The following is a 14,940-nucleotide window of genomic DNA, read 5'->3' as shown; positions in this document are numbered from 1 at the left end:
ACTGCAGTTCTTCAGTGTGACTGAAGCCAGGGGAGATGTGGACCGGGCTGCACTGTAACCTGCCTTGTGTGCTGATGGCAGGTGTTTGCATTTTATCCACAGGACACGGGGGAAACTGTGAAGGATCTTAAGCAGGAGAGTAACATGGTCAGATTTGTGTTTATATGGGGCACTGATAGGAAGGATGGGCTGGAGGAGGCTGGACTCAAGGAAAGACCAGTAGGACTTTTAAGCCCTCTGGTAGGAAGTAATGAGAGCGTAGGCCAGGGCAGGAACATGGGGTGAAGAGGACAGCAGATGGGTTTGATGGCAGTAATGACATGAGAGGCCATAGGAATCACTAAATCATCTGCCAGAAGTAGGGATATGAAGAAGTCTAGAATAACCAGGCAACGTGGAGAATTGTGGCATCAGTGACTGCAAAGGTGATAATGAAGTGATTGAGAGAAGATAAAATTTTCTGTTTGGGACATACTGAATTTTAACTTCTAGGGAAACAAATGTAGTTGATTTGAAGGCAGTGAAATAAATGGATGGGTGTCATCCTACACTAGGTTAGTGACATAAACTGGAAGGAGGCTCATGGTGGGTGAAGTTCTAATTTTGGGTCAGGTTACTCAAGAAAAGTACACAAAGTCAGGATAGCAGGGATCTGAGTGTGTGCTTCTGCATCCAGACAAATACAGACATGAAGAGAGAGGCTGAAAAGGAGAGGACTAGAAAGTGGTAGGAAAACAGAGAGGAAGTGGATTCATAAAAGACAACAGACAAGAGAAAACTTCCAGGAAAGAGACGAGGATGCATCTCAAATACACTAATGACACACATAAGACAGAAACAGAAGAGTGACCACTGGCTTGAGTTGTATAAGTCATTAGTTGCCACCATGAGAGCAGCATCAGAGATGAGGGAAAGAAAAAGGGAGAAGTGCATTGGGTTGAAGACTGAATGAAACGGGAGAAAATCAATAATAGGCTGGGCACAGTGGCCCATACCTATAATCTCAGTGATTTGAGAGGCCGAGACAGGAGGATCACTTGAGGCCAGGAGTTTGAAACCAGCCTAGGAAACAGTGAGAGTCCATCTCAAAGAAAACAATTTTTGATTCCCTGCCTTCCATGAGCAACACAGCAAACATAAGCTCTGCAGATGTGCTCAGACTTGAGCCTGACTCACTGAAGAGAGTCTGGTGCTGCCAGGCCTCAGACACCAGATTATAATCAGCCTCTTCCCAGGCCCTGCATAAGTGAGGTCCACTCTGTGGGGCAAATAGTGCCCAGGGGTAGTAAAGGCCCTACAGAGATCACAGACTGTTCACCTGACAAGAAATATCTTGAGGAACTCACTTCACACATCCCTCAAGAAAGGAAGCACTGAAGGAGAATACCCAGAAAACCGAAGGAATTCATAGATCCTTTTAAAGAAGTGAGGGGCCACTGCAAATTCCACCAGACAGGTGAAAAACTGTGCATCCCCAAAGCATGAGAGGGGAAAAACCTGCCACTGAGCACATATCCCCACTGGGGAACCCGAAAAATCCAGATTACAGGAAAAGGATTTAACTTTACTTAGACCTGAAATAGATTTAGCATGAAATATAAAAGTAGGCCAGGCGCGGTGGCTCACACCTGTAATCCCAGCACTTTGGGAGGCCAAGGCAGGCGGATCACGAGGTCAGGAGATCGAGATCATCCTGGCTAACACAGTGAAACCCTGTCTCTACCAAAAAGACAAAAAAATTAGCCAGGCGTGGTGGCAGATGCCTGTAGTCCCAGCTATTCGGGAGGCTGAGGCAGGAGAATGGCGTAAACCTGGGAGGCTGAGCTTGCAGTAAGCCGAGATTGCCCCACTGCACTCCAGCCTCAGTTACAGAACGAGACTCTGTCTCAAAAAAAAAAAAAAAAAGTAGATGCAGCAGTGGAGTCTTGTAGGTACGCCCAGTCTTTAGTTCACGCCCAGGGATGCCATCCCTGACTATATATCACAAGGGCCCTGGAGGAAGGCAGACGGCAAAATTTGGAAAGGGTCACAGTGTGAAAGAAGCGTCCAACTGAAATTTGTTATAATTTTGACTGGGCACAGATCCTCTGGAGCAGAATCTGGGGGTGAACAGGAACTGCTGGAGAAAGAGCAGAAGTTACTGCCAACATTGTGGGCAGAGAGGGAGGCACATGGCCTGAGAGCTGTGCTTGCTTTCTAAGCAGGAAACTTATAGCCTGGAGTGAGGTCTGAGTCCCTCCTGAAGGCTGCCTGGAGATAAACTCAATGCTGTTAGTGTGGCACAGCAGGAGCAAGACCTGCCTCACCCACTGCGTGGGAGCTGGCTGAAGCCTATTGCTACCAGCTTTCCCCCACTTCTCTGGTGACAGAGGCAGCCATAATCCCCTCTGGAACATAATTCCATTGGCTGGAGAAAAACCTCCCACTCCATCCCTCACAGTGGCTACAGCAAGCCCCGCCCAAGAAGAGTCTGAGCTCAGACCTGCCTAATCCTGCCCACACCTGAGGGCATTTCTCTACCCACCTGGTAGCCAATCACAAAGATGTAAACTCTTGGGAGCTTTATGACACCGCCCATTGCCTGAGAAACTGAATGTTTATCTTGGCCAGCTTAGGGCAAGCTTACATCCCCCTTCTACTATTGTGGCTGGTGCTCTCTTGAAAGCACCATATCCCGGCTGGAGGCCAAACAACTCAGGACATTACAACAACTCATGACAGAATAACTGCTCCAAGAAAGAGGAAAACAGTTAATTCCATTCTCTGAAAAATCCTGACTAACCAGTGGTTCTCAGTCTGTCCACATGACAACTGCATTGCTAGCATAACCAGCATTTGAGAAAGCCACAAACTAAGTCTATCTATAACCAAGGACTCTCACAGAGTCTACTTCACTCCCCTACCACCTCCACACTAGACCCCAGCAATGGATCCAAACTAAGAAGAAATCTCTGAATTGCTAGATAGAGAATTCAGAAGGTTGATTTTAAGCTACTCAAAAAGATACCAGAGAAAGGTGAAAAACAACTTAAAGAAAATTTTTTAAAACACAGGATATGGATTAAAAATGCTCCAGGAACATAGATATCATAAAAAAGAAACAATCCAACTTCTGGAAATGAAAGACACACTTAGAGCAACACAAATGCACTGGAAAGTTTCAACAATAGCATCAAACAAGTAGAAGAAAGAACTTCGTAGCTCAAACAGCAAGACTTTCAAATTAGCCCAGTCCAAAACAAAGAAAAAAGAAGTTTAATTAATAAAGCCTCCAAGAAATTTGGGATTATGTTAAATCGCCTAAGAATAATTGGCATTCTTGAGGAAGAACAAAAATCTAAAAGTTTGGAAAACGTATTTGAGGGAATAATTGAGGAAAACTTCCCTGGTCTCACTAGAGATCTACACAACCAAATACAAGAAGCTCAAAAACCACCTGGGAAATGTATCACAAAAAGATTATCTCCCAGGCACATAGTTATCAGGTTATCTAAAGTCAAGACAAAGGAAAGAATCTTAAGAGCTGTAAGGCAAAGACATCAGGTAACCTATAAAGGAAAACCTATCAGATTAACAGCAGCCTATAAACCAGAAAGGATTGGGGGTCTTATCTTTAGCCTCCTCAAACAAAATAATTTTCTGGCAAGAATTTTGTATCCAGCAAAACTAAGCTTCATTATGGAGAGACACAGTCTTTTTCAGACAAATGCTGAGAGACTACACCACTACCAAACCAGCACTACACGAAATGCTAAAAGGAGTTCTAAGACTTCAAACAAAACCCCAAAATACAGCAAAATAGAACCTCCTCAAAGCATAAATCTCACAGGGCCTATAAAACAATAATGGAAAGAAAAAAAAATAAGGAATTCAGGCAACAATTAGCACAAGAAATAGAACAGTACCTCCCATCTCACTATTAACATTGAATGTAAATGGCCTAAACTCTCCACTTAAAAGATACAGAATGGCAGAAAGGATAAAAATTCACCAGTCAAGTATCCACAGTCTTCAAGAGTCATCTAATGCGTAAGGACTCACAAAAACTTAAGGTAAAGGAGTGGAAAAAGATATTCCATACAAACGGAAAACAAAAGCGAGCAGGAGTAGCTCTTCTTATACCTGTCAAAACAGACTTGAAAGCAACAATAGTTAAAAAATTCAAAGAGGGACATTATATAATGTAAAAGGATAAGTCCAACAGGAAAATATCACAATCCTGAACATATATGCACCTAACATGGGAGCTTCCAAATTCATAAAACAATTATTACTAGACATGAGAAATGAGATAGACAAAAACACAATAATAGTGGAGACTTCAGTACTCCACTGACAGCACTAGAAAGTCATCAAGACAGAGTCAACAATGAAACAATGGACTTAAATTACACTAGAAAAAATGACAGATATTTACAGAACATTCTACTCAACAACTGCAGAATATACATTATTCTCATCAGCACATGAAACATTCTCCAAGATAGACCACATAGTAGGCCTCAAAACAAGTCTCAATAAATTTAAGATAATCAAAATTATATCAAGTACCCTCTCAGACCACAGTGGAATAAAATTGGAAATTAACTCCAAAAGAAACCCTCAAAATTATACAAATACATGGAAATTAAATAATCTGCTCCTGAATGATCTTCAGGTCAACAATGAAATCAAGATGCAAAATTCTTTGAAGTGAAGGATAATAGTGACACAACTTGTGAAAACCACTCAGACACAGTAAAAGCAGTCCTTAGAGGAAAGTTCATAGCATCAAATGCCTGCGTCAAAAAGTCTAAAAGAGCACAAATACAAAATGTAAAGTCACACCTCAAGGAACTAGAAAAACAAGAACAAACCAAACCCAAACCCAGCAGAAGAAAAGAAATAACAAAGAGAGGAGAAATAAATGAAATTGAAACAAAAAGTAAATGAAACATGAAGCTGATTATTTGAAACGATAAACAAAATTGATAGACTATTAGTGAGATTAACCAAGAAGAGGGTGGATCCAAATAACGTCAATTAGAAACGAAATGGAAGAAAATACCACTAATATTACAGAAATATAAAATATCATTCAAAGCTACTATGAACACCTTCACACACACAAACTAGAAAACCTAGAGGAGATAGATTCCCGGAAATATACAACCCTCCTAGAATAAATCAGGAAGAAATAGAAACTCTGAACAGACCAATAAAAAGCAGAAAGATTGAAATGGTAAGTTTTTAAAATCTGCCAACAATAAAATAATCACAGGTTCACATGGATTTACAGCTGAATTCAATCAGACAGTCAAAGAAGAGAATTGGTACCAATCCTACTGAAACTATTTCAAAACATAGAGAAAGAGAGAATCTTCCCTAAATTATTCTATGAACCCAGGATTGCCCTAATACCAAAACCAGGAAAGGATATAACAAACAAGAAAACTACAGACCAATATCTCTGATGAAAATAGATGCAAAAATCCTCAACAAAATACGAGCTAACGAATCCAACAGTATATCAAAAAGATCATACATGATGATCAATTGGGTTTCATGCCAGGGATGCAAGGATAGTTTAATATGCACAAGTCAGTAAATGTGGTATATCACGTAAACACATTTGAAAACAAAAATCTCAATAGACACAGAAAAAGCATTTGACAAAATCCAGCATTGCTTTATGATTAAAACCCTCAGCAAACTTGACATACAAAGATCATAACTTAAGGTAATGAAAACCATCTATGACAAACCCACAGCCAACCTTATACTGAACGGGGAAAGTTGGAAGCATTCCCCCTGAGAACTGGAACAAGACAAGTACTGGAAATCCTAGCCAGAGCAATCAGACAAATCAGTAAATAGGAAACCAAACTGTTGCTGTTCACTAAGGATATGATTGTATACCTAGAAAACCATAAAGACTTATCCAAAGAGCTCCTAGATCTGATATATGAATTCAGTAAAGTTTCAGGATAAAATATCAATGTACACAAATCAGTAACACTGCTACACACCAACAGTGACCAAGCTGAGAATTAAATCAAGAACTCAACCCCTTTTACAGTAGCTGCAAAAAAATAAGATACTTAGGAGTTTACCTAACCAAAGAGGTAAAAGACTTCTACAAAGAAAACTAAAAACACGGCCGAAAGAAATTATAGATGACACAAACAAGTAGAACCACGTCCCATGCTCATGTATGGGTAGAATCAATATTGTGAAAATGACGATACTGCCAAAAGCAATTACAAATTCAATGCAATTCCCATCAAAATGCCATCATCATTCTTTACAGAACTAGAAAAAACAATCCTAAAATTCATATGGAACCACAAAAGAGCCCACATACCCAAAGCAAGATTAATCAAATAGAATAAATCTGGAGGCATCATATTACCTGCAAGGCTATAGTCACCAAAACAGCATGGGAATGATATAAAAACAGGCACATAGACAAATTGAGCAGAATAGAAGTCCCAGAAATAAAGCCAAATATTTACAGCCAATTGATCAAACAAACATAAAGTGGGAAAAGGACATCATCTTCAACAGATGGTACTGGGGAAATTGGCAAGCCACATGTGGAAGAATTAAACTGGATCCTCATCTCTCACCTTATACAAAAATCAACCGAGATCAAAGACTTAAATCTAAGACCCAAAACCATAAAAATTCTGGAAGATAACATCAGAAAAACTCTTGTAGACATTGTCATAGGCAAAGAGTTCATGACCAAGAACCCAAAAGCAAATGCAAAAGAAACAAGATAAGCAGATGAGACCTAATTAAACTAAAAAGTTTATTCAAAGGAAAAGAAATAATCATCAGAGTAAACAGTCCACAGAGTGGGAGAAAATATTTGCAAGCTATACATACGAAAACGGACTAATATTCAGAATCTGCAACGAACTCAAACAAATCAGCAAGAAATAAACAAATAATCCCATCAAAAAGTGGGCTAAGGAGAGGAACAGACAATTCTCAAAAGAAAATCTACAAATGGTAGACAAACATATGAAAAAATGCTCAACATCACTAATTATCAGGGAAATGCAAATCAAAACCATTATGTGATTTCAAAACCACTTTACTCTTGCAATAATGGCCATAAGTTAAAAATCAAAAAAATAATAGACGTTAGAGTAGGTGTGATGAAAAGGGAACACTTCTACACTACTGGTGGGAAATTAAACTAGTACAACCACTATGGAAAACAGTACAGAGATGCCTTAAAGAACTAAAATAGATCTACCATTCGATCTAGCAATCCCACTACTGGAGGGAAAGAAGTCATTGTATGAAAAAGACACTCGCACACACATGTTTACAGCACCACAATTCACAATTGCAAAAATATGGAACCACCCCAAATGTCCATCAATCAATGAGTGAATGAAAAAAATGTGATATATATATATATAGAGATATATATGATTGATGTACCTTAAAATACTACTCAGCCCTAAGAAGGAATGAAATAATAGCATTTGCAGCAACCTAGAGGGAGTTACAGATCATTATTTTAAGGGAAGTAACTCAAGAATGGAAAACCAAATATTGTATGTTCTCACTTATAAGTGGGAGCTAAGCTATGAAGACACAAAGGCATAAGAATGATACAATGGACTTTGAGGACTTAGGGGTATGAGTAGGAGCTGGGTAAGGGATAAAAGACTACACACTGGATACAGTGTACATTCCTCAGGTGATGGGTGCACCAAAACCTCAGAAATCATCACTAAAGAACTTATCCATATAACCAAACACCACCTGTTCCCCAAAAACTATTGAAATAATTTTTTTAAATAAAACTTTTATGGGAAGGATGCTCCGGAGTTCTGAGGAGGAGGCCTGAGCATATGTGAAGAAGGCACAGATGAACACATAGGAGGGATCTCTGAGAAAATAATGGCTACCAGGTCACTGCTAGACTCACCGCAGGGCTTTCTAAACCAGGGGGCCCCTCCAGGAGCATACCCTGTGGAGTCAAAGGTTAAAACTCAGAGGCGACAGGGCCAGCACACCAAACCCCACTCGCTTCTCCTCTTTCCACCACCTCAGTCCTGTGACCAGCATCACTTACAGGTTCCAGCACTGCAGGCTCTCTCTTCTCTCCCTTCAGCCCCCAGGGTCCATGGGCTGCCTGAGGGAGACACACATGTAACCTGAGCAGCCAGGACACCAGGCCTGCCCCCATCTCAACTCCAACCTTGATTCTTAGGTCCTCTGGAGACCAGACCAGCCCTACACCCAAGCCCCACAGGCCTCCTCTAAATACCTCTGTTCACAAAACTCTCAGGCCTGCCAAGGAGACCTCAGGGTTCCCAGTACCCCAGTTCCCAGTCCCACCTCAGCAAACACAACCTCTCTGAATCCCAGAGAGCCTCTTTTCAGAAAGAGGACTTTGAGTCTTTCAGTCTTTCTCCAGAAAAGAAAAAGTATATGCCCTTATGCACACAATTTTATTTAGAATTTGAAGGAGTTCAAAAATGTAAAAACCCTACACAAGTTAAGTATCTATACTCCAAGTAAATTTGGAGAGCATCCCCAGAGATATTCCAAACTGAGGCCTCATAACTGGCTTTTGCAAAAGATATAGTTCTTGGGCTCAGTTATCCAAGCCCCAGAGCAGCCCCCTACAATACACCCCACAGTTCCTCTCCCAGCAAGGATGCTTTGCCCTTCCTCTGGCCCTCATGTACACTCCAAGCCAATCAGTTCCCTCCCTTGCACACCTCCACTCAGATGCCTGTTCCTAATCCAGGCCATAGCCAAGATAAGGGTAGGGAGAAGGTGAAACATTCACCACCACCCCAACTCACCAAAACAAAGATCTTCAAAATGCCCCTCCCCACCTTCATCCTGACAGCAATGATCAGTTTCAAAATTCTCCCATATCCAACATCAATCCCAAAGACCCAGACAGCAGCATAAAGGAAAGGCAGCAGAAGGTTAAGGGTGCCAAGAGTGGGAGGTGTGGGATGCAGCAGCAGGGTAGAGAAGGCATCCATAACTGCAAAGCAGGCAGAAGATGGAGCAGAGTAGACAGGAAGCAGTCCCACTGACAAGGAATACTGGAAGATATGAGAGCAACTAAGGGACACAGAACAAAATGACAAATACTTGATGCAAGACTGATGCCAGGGCCAAGGAAAATTAAACACAGCCAAGATGGCCACAAAACAATCCGGACAAACAGGAAGTGGCTGTACAGACAGGAAGCAGCCAAGAAAAGATCCAGGAAGTGAACTTTCAACATTATGGCTACCATGATCCAGAGTGAAAAGAAAGGCACAAAACAGGTAGAATGGGACTCCTGCAAAGGGAATTATGCATGCGAGGCTCAGTGGGTAGATGAGCAGGAGGTACAGAGTAGATGGAATCAGATGAGTGAATAGATAGATGAGTGGAATTGAATAGGTGAGTGAATGAATGGTTGGATGGGAAGTGAGTGGGTGTGGAGATGGGTGCATGAGTGTATTGAAGGAGACAGTGGTTGAGTTCCAGGAAGGATAATGGATAGATGGGTGGCTGAACGGATGCATGCATCCTTGTATGCATAGGTAGATGGGGCGTGTGAGTGGGTGGGTGAGTGAATAGATGGATGGATAAGTTGAAGAGGACAGATGAACAAAAGCATGGTCGAATAGATGGTTGTAAAGAAGGGGAGAGTTGTTAAGCAGGGGGAGGATGGGCAGGTGAGTGGATATAAGCCTTCCTGCATGAGTAGATGGGTAAGCGTATGATGCATATGTGGGTAAATGGTTGGGGGAGTGGGTGGTGGATGTGTGCGTAGGTGGGCTGGTGAATGAGTGAATGGGTGGGGGGGATGAGGAGAGAGATGGGTTCAAGGGATGGATAGATGGGGGGATGAAGACTGAAGGACAGAATAAGCGGTTGTGGACAGTCCTGCCACATGAGTGGACATCTAGTTATTCTGCAGAGATCAGTAGTCCTGAATATAGGAAATGCAAAAAAAAATTCATGAGAGAAAAAAAAAAATGAAGGCTTAAGAAATAGGAACATTGGATACTGGGGCCAGAAAGGGAGTGGGCACAAGATAGGGGACCAAAAGTCACTCCCTTCTCTGATTTCTGTGGTTACCTCAAAGACTTCTTCATCCAGGATACAGGCACCAAGGATTATCACCCCACAGGTGTCCAACACTGAACCAGTGCTTCAGGGGAGAGGCCGGGTGACTCACATCTTGCAGTCAACAATGAGGGTGACAGACCGGCCCTTCACGGCCATAGCCACATGGTGCCACCTGGTCATGGAGTGAGAGGTTCAAGTGACTGACTGAATCAGGGACATCAACAGGGTTGGAGAGCAGTTGATGAAAGTTGAAACCAATGATGATGAGAACAGTAATCACAAAAGCTGCCATTTATTGAGTGCTTACCATGCACCAGACACTGGACATCACTTTCTCACTGGATTGTGCTGATTCTATTTACTGTCCATCCTAAGATGTAGAAACTGAGGCTCAAAAAATTTAAGTAACTTGCCCAAAGTACAGGCTAACACAACATGCAGACAAAGATGCCACACTCTGAGCCCAAACTCTCGGCTAGAATTGACTGAACTTTGGGCAGTGCGTAGGTGTGGTGTGGCCAAAAGAAGGAACAGGGTTTCACAGTTTAGAGTATACAGGTTCTAGGGCACTTTCTCCTAAAAGTGTGGGCCGGGCAGACCAAAGGAGCAAAAAGACTTACTTGCCAACTACTAGGGTGAGGCCCCAGAAGACCAGCTGAGCAGGGGGTTGAAATCGTCCAGTCTGATCCTCATACAGGAAGCAGACAGGTTGGCCCAGCTCCAGGCTCAACTGTTGGACTCCCTGGGCACTGTAGAGAGTCAGGAGGGGGAGCTTGGAGACCAGGACGGGTCCAGAAAACAGTCAGGAGAAAAATCTTTGGGAAATCCGCCTGATGCCCGAAAGAAATACAAACAGAGTGAGAGGCAAAGAGAGCCAGACCCCACCCCATTACCTCCCTCGCCTTGTCACTACACCTAGGAAGAGGTAGAGGGTGGGTGTGCTGAGTTGGGCAGTTTATGACACTCAGTAGGGGGACAGATACCCCTTGCCCTCCAGACACCATCAGGGAAGGAGGGAACCTCAGACCCAGGAACAAATCCACAGGGGGTGCACCTAGGAGAGTCCATGAGGGTCAGGGGAAAGGACATGCCCTCAGGAGGGAATAAATGGGAGACTTTGTTTCAGAAGGGAGCGGAACTTGCACTTGTGGTCACAGAGGGCTGCTAAGAACTCCTCAGCAGGACAGTTCAGCTGTGGGAACTGGGAAGGGGTGGGACTGGGAAGAGAGGAGGCTGGAGAAGTGTGTGATGACGCTGAACAGTGTGCAGCAGGAGGGAAGGTGTGCAGATGAGAAGAGAACTTGAAGGGTCAGCAATTCCATCAGGCTTTGTGGTAGAGAGCACATGAACTGAGAAAGAAAGCTGAGATGAAGTTTGTAGGACAGCTGGAATTCAGAGCTCTCCTAAGTCCTCTTTCTTTCACATATTTCGTCACCGGCCTCGAGACACATACAGTTACGGTCATCCCTGGGTTCAGTACTGTAAGCCCAGACCCATCTTCCCCACTCCCTTTATACTTGATCCTCCTATTTCTCTGCCCTGTTTAGGTCCCAGGCAGAAGCTACGTGGTCATCTCTGTGCCCGCTCTGGTCCTCCAGGTGAACAGCACTTAGAAGTCAAGGAGTTCCCTAAAGTCAATGAATTTCGCCCCAAACCCCTGCTGACTTTGAGGGCATCTGTAGGCATCGCGTCTCCAACATATCCTGACAAGGGGAAGGGCCACATTTCTGAAGCCAGAGAAGAAGCTCAACTCTGGAATGATGGTGATGAAGGAGAAATAATTGCTCACGTTATGTAAAACTGCTCTCTGTAAGGATTTCAAAACCAAGGTAAGATTTCTGAAATGACTTTTATTGAACTTCTGACTCCACTCTACTTCCTCCTTCCTGGAAATCTTTACTTCCTTGGCTTATGTGCCAGTATATTCTACTAATTCTTCTGCCTCTCTGCTTCTCCATTTTCTTTGAATAGTTCTCTTTTGACATTTTGTTCATTATATATTATTCCATTAATTTAGATTTCTTAAGATATTTCATTAAAACATGATTGACTTTTATTACTGAGTTCTTTTGGTATCTTCCTAAATTTTGTACCTAAGGTAAGTCCCGGCCCGGCTTTCCACACTGTCTCTTAATATCTAACATTCTCCATTCATTTCATTCATTTTAAGTCATTGTAAATCCTTATAGATAGAATTATAAATGTGTGTAAACAATGAAAAATTGAAAAGAGAGAAAATATATCCTATGTCCTACTGGATATTAACATATACTATAATGTCATAGTAAAAAAATAGTATTAAAAACCTATCGAACACTGTTAAAAACCTGTCGAACACCGTTAGATGCTAAATATTCAAATAAAAGTAAGATATACATCTTGTCCTCCAGATGCTTACAATTCACAGAAGGGACCACAAGTGACAAGACAACACAGGCCCAGATGGATAAGTGCAGATATGGGGCATGCACAAGATGCTGCTGTCAAGGAATCAGGGAAGGCTTGCTGGGGAACAGATGGATGGCTTCAGTGTAGACAGTCCAAAAACAGGGCAGAAGCCACTTCTCACACAGCAGGAAGCAGGTTCAAAAGTGTGGGCCCAGTGTGGCACATGACATATTTGAAGAACTTCGGATGCTTCAGTGTGAATGGAGCCAGCTTTGGATGTGGAACAGCAGCAAGAAAAGAGGAAAAATAGACAGGCAGGGGCTGGATCATGACAGATGTTACATGCAAAACTCGGGAGTCGTTACTCGGAAGTCCTGGAAGTCATAAGGAATTATTGAAGGATTTTAAGCGGAAGAGTGATGGCACATTTGCAATTTAGGAAGATCACTATGGCAACAGTGGGCAGCTTGAGTGGAAGAAGTTGGTTCAAGAGGCAAGACCAACAGTGCCTGAATAAAGAGAGAGGAAATGGGCACAGTAGCAAAATGATGGAAGAAGAGGACTTAATTTGATTGACATTAAAGGGATTATTGGTGAGTGATGTCGGTGATATCTGACGTAGAAAACTCCCAGATAACTCTTATTCCTAGACTAGCCAATGCAATCATCTCTGTGTGTGTGTGTGTATGTGTATGTGTGTGTGTGACTTTTCTAAATTATTTTGATTGACAAAAATTGTTTATATTTATCATGTATGTTGTTTTGAAGTGCATGTACATCATGGACCGGCTACATCAAGCTAAAGAATTTATGGCTCACCTCACATGCTTATTTTTTGTGGTGAGAACACTTAAAATCCACCCTTTTGGCAATTTTCAACAATACATTGTTAGCAACTATAGTCCATGTTATACAATAAAACTCTTAAAATTATTCCTCCGGGCCGGGCGCGGTGGCTCAAGCCTGTAATCCCAGCATTTTGGGAGGCCGAGGCGGGTGGATCACGAGGTCAGGAGATCGAGATCATCCTGGCTAACATGGTGAAACCCCGTCTCTACTAAAAATACAAAAAACTAGCCGGGCGTGGTGGCGGGCGCCTGTAGTCCCAGCTACTCGGAGGCTGAGGCGGGAGAATGGCGTGAACCCGGGAGGTAGAGCTTGCAGTGAGCCGAGATCGCGCCACTGCACTCCAGCCTGGGCGACAGAGCGAGACTCCGTCTCAAAAAAAAAAAAAAAAAAAATTATTCCTCCAATCTAAATGAAATGTGTCCTTTGAAATGTATCCTAAATGAAATGAAATGGATGTATCCTTTGACCAACGTCTGCCCAGCCCAGTGAAAACATCTCAATTCCATTCATTAGAAAGGGTAATGAGAGAAGACAGCCTGGCTGAGAGAAGACATTGAGTTCAGTGTGGGGCTATTGCACTTAGCATATCTGAAAGTTATCTAAGGAATAATAATACATAAACATTCATGTATGATGGGTGGTCTCAGGAGAGGAGTTTAAGCCAGAGAACTGAGAGTCATCAGGCATAGTTGTAGGTTAGATGAGATTTTCCAGGAAGAGTGCCAAAAATCAGAAATGCAGGGATCTCAGGATATGATGAGAGAACATGATATTTAAGAGATGATTTCAAAGGATAAGGAGGATTCAGTAAATAGGAGAAAAATAAGGACAGAGTAGCTCATTAGAAAGAAGTGGATTACAGTGCAAATATTATCAGTAACTCAAGTCAGAGGCACTGAGAAGAACCCATTGGATTTGACCTTCTGCAGAGGTTCCTGATGGCCATGATGAGAGGGTCCTCAGGGATGTACTGAAGACAAAAGTCAGAAGCTTAGCTCCAAGTAAGAGGACACAGGGAGAGTGTCTCTAGGGTAGGATGCAGACTGAAGGCAAGGTTGCTTTTTTATTAGTTGGTTCATGGTTATGTTGTTTCTTCCCCCATAGGTTATAGTGGTACAAGTGATATTTGGTTACATGAGTAAGTTCTTTAGTGAAGACTTGTGAGATTTTGGTGCACCTATCACCTGAGCAGTATATACTGTACCCTATTTGTAGTCTTTTATCCCTCGCCCCCTGACACGTTTCCTCCCAGGTCCCCAAAGTCCATTGTATCATTCTTATGCTTTTCGTCCTCTTAGCTTAGCTCCCACATATCAGTGAGAACTTATGTTTAGTTTTCCATTCCTGAGTTAGTTCACTTAGAATAATAGTCTCCAATCTCATCCAGGTTGCTGCAAATGCCATTAACTCATTCCCTTTTATGGCTTAGTAGTATTCCATCGTATATATCTATATCTATATCTGTATCTATCTATATCTATCTATCTAGATATATATATCTCACAGACATATAGATATAGATATATCTCACAGTTTCTTTATCCACTCGTTGACTGATGGGCATTTGAGTTGGTTCCATGATTTTGTGACTGCAAATTGTGTTGCTATAAACAC

This window comes from Macaca nemestrina, chromosome 5 (genome assembly GCF_043159975.1).
Source record: "Macaca nemestrina isolate mMacNem1 chromosome 5, mMacNem.hap1, whole genome shotgun sequence".
Lineage (NCBI taxonomy): Eukaryota > Metazoa > Chordata > Mammalia > Primates > Cercopithecidae > Macaca > Macaca nemestrina.
Note: the sequence above shows the minus strand (reverse complement) of the source record.